This window comes from Gossypium raimondii, chromosome 8 (genome assembly GCF_025698545.1).
Source record: "Gossypium raimondii isolate GPD5lz chromosome 8, ASM2569854v1, whole genome shotgun sequence".
Taxonomy (NCBI): domain Eukaryota; kingdom Viridiplantae; phylum Streptophyta; class Magnoliopsida; order Malvales; family Malvaceae; genus Gossypium; species Gossypium raimondii.
The window spans coordinates 38,188,971-38,192,103 of record NC_068572.1 but is presented as its reverse complement, the minus strand read 5'-3'; positions in this window follow the sequence as shown (position 1 = coordinate 38,192,103).

The window sequence follows — 3,133 nt, the reverse complement described above, 5'->3', positions numbered from 1 at the left end:
TAAATTACCTTGTGAGCAACTAAGACATCTATCTCTCTCACCGTAACATATGCTTGCATCTCATTATTAGCTCTCTTTTCTCTCTTTCTTTTAGCGCTAAATAAAATTCTTGTACAATTGGTATTACAGCGAGTTCTTCTGGGGTTAGACAGAACGTAGTCCATTCGCACTAATTTACTACTTCCAATATTCCCTTACACACTATCATTAAAGGATCATAGCCTTGTTCTTGGAGAAACATTTTTGGTTGAAGGTATAACATATATTTACTTACACCTTCCTCTTTGAAAACAACAGTTCTATCCATAATATTGATAAGGCTAAGAGTAAGAAAAGTTAACCTTTCTCTTGTTGGTCTCTTTGCCTAGTTGTTTGCTGGAGTTAGTTCTTTACTTGTGTCGTTGACTTGGAAAATATTTTAGAGTTATAGATTTTTCAGACTCGATGTCACAACACTAATAGCAGTATGCCTGTATAGAATTTGTCTCAGTTTCGAGACATGAAGAATAATTTACAGGTGTAGTTGATGTTGTGACTCCTTCCAAAAAACACGAATTACCGACTACAATTTTTTAATTGGTGAGACTGGAATCCTCATTCTGTAACAGGTAGTTGTTTAATTCCCAATTTTCCTCTTGAGTCTCCTTTCCATCATCTTTCTCCCATATGGTTTTACATTGCAAATCTTGTTTTTCGACAACTTCCCTTATTGTTCCCTCAAAATAATGTTTTATTCTCTACTCATTGACAGGGAAAGGTTGTCCCCTGTTTCCTATGAGTTCAATTACACCGTGAGGTGAAAATGTGATTTATGATGTATGGTCCTATCCATCTTGATTTTAATTTCCCTAGGAACAACTTTAACCTTAAGTTGAATAGAAGAAACTTCTATCCTGGCAAGAAGTCTCTTTTCTTTATTCTTGCATCATGTTGGATTTTACTCCTTTCTTTATACAGATTTGCATTCTCATAGGCTATGAATCGAAACTCTCCTAATTCTTGTAGCTGAAATAATCTTTCTTCTTTAGCTAACTCAGGATCTAAGTTCATTTCCTTTATCTCCTAGTATGCTTTCTTTTCTAATTCAAAGGAAAGTGATAGTTTTTCCCATATACGAGTTTATATAGGGACATGCCTAATCGGGTTTTATATGCAGTTTTGTATGCCTATAGTGCATCATCTAGTCTAATTGCCTAATCTTTCCTATTCGGGTTTACTGTTTTTTCAAGAATTTGTTTAACTTCTTAGTTTGACACTTTTGCTTGTCTATTCGCTTGCGGATGGTAAGTAATAGTGATTCAATATCTTACATTCAAACTATTTACTGCAAAAATGGGATCCTTCATTGCTAACGAGAGCTCGGAGGGTCCCAAACCATGAAAATATATTTTTTCCTTAAGAATTTCACTACTGACCTGGGATCATTGGTAGGCAAAGTCATTGCTTCAACCCATTTGGAGATATAATCTATGGCTAACAGAATATACTGGTTCCCAAATGAACTTGGAAAAGGCCCCATGAAGTTAATTCCCCAAACATCAAAGATTTCTACTTCCAAGATTTCGGTCTATTGCATTTCATCCTTCTTCGATATAGTTTCGGTTCGTTGGCATCTGTCACATTTCTGCATAAAGTCATAGGCATCTTTATTCATGGTGTGCCAGTAAAATCCCTATTGTAATATCGTGTGCACGATCCTTTTACCTCTGAATTTTCCATCACAAGGTGATGTATGACATCCTTTTAGAATGTAATCTATCTCTTCTTTAGCTACGCATCTTCAGATCAGATTTGCACATTACCGAAAGACATGCAGTTCTTCCCAAATGTATTTTTCGATTCGTGGATAATCCTCTTCTTTTGTTGCCAAGAGGAGTTAATTGGGAAGACCCCTCAGGCTATATAATTAACGAAATCGACATACCATGGCAATTTATCAACCTTCTGTGTCTTGATACAGCTCTAGTTTAAATAATTGCTCGTTGATGAAATTTTCGTTTACTGCTTCATCAGTTTCTATTTTTGTTCCATTTTCCAACATTGATATATCATCAGCTATTTGACTTTTTGTTCCTTTTTTTATCTTTTATCCAAAGGTAAAATTCTTGAAGCAATATGACCCATCCCATTAGTCAAGCTTTAGTTTCCTTCTTTTTCATCGCATATTTTAATGCAGAATGATCTGTATAGGTATATACTCTATTTGTCATCAACTAAGGATGAAATCTTTCACATACAAATACAATGGCTAGAATTTCTTTTTCTGTGGCAGTGAGATTTGTTTGTGTTGGGTTCAATGTCTTACTCGTGTAATGAATGACATGAAATATCTTGTCTCTCTTTTGTCCCAACACTGCTCCTATCGCATAATCATTAGCATCATACATAATAACAAAAGGTTCTGTCTAATCAGGGTTAACAATACTAGGTGCAAAGGTAAGTTTTTTCTTTATTGCCTCAAAAGCATCAATACACTCTTTATTAAACATGAAAGGTACATCTTTATGAAAAAGTTGGTTTAGTGCCTTTGTGATTTGAGCAAAATCTTTAATGAATTGCCTATAGAAACCAATGTGTCCCAAGAAATTTCTTACCCCACAAACTATAGTGGGAATGGGTAGATTTTTTATGACTTCGATTTTAGCTTTTTCTACTTTCAGGCTTTTCTTAGATATTTGATGTCGAATAACCATTCCTTCCTTCACCAAGGAATGAAATTTTTCCCAATTAAGTACCAGGTTGGTTTCTTCATATCTTCTTAACACCTTTTCCAGATTATCTAGACATTTTCTGAATGAATCTTCGTTTACCAAAAATCATCCATAAACACATCAATGTCATCTTCTAACATGTCTGCAAAGATAGCAATCATACATCTCATGAAATTTGTCAAGGCATTGCATCACCCAAATGGCATGCGCTTGAAAGCATATGTACAAAAGGGACATGTAAATGTGGTATTTTCCTGATCATTGGGGTGTATGAGGATTTCGTGGTATCCGAAGTATCCAATCAGCAAGTCATTAAACTACTAGGGCCTCCGGCCTTTTAATAAATTAATAAGTTGACAAGAACTACTTATCTCTCGATGTCACAGGTTAGACTGGGTCAATGTTAGTTTTCACTACAGACC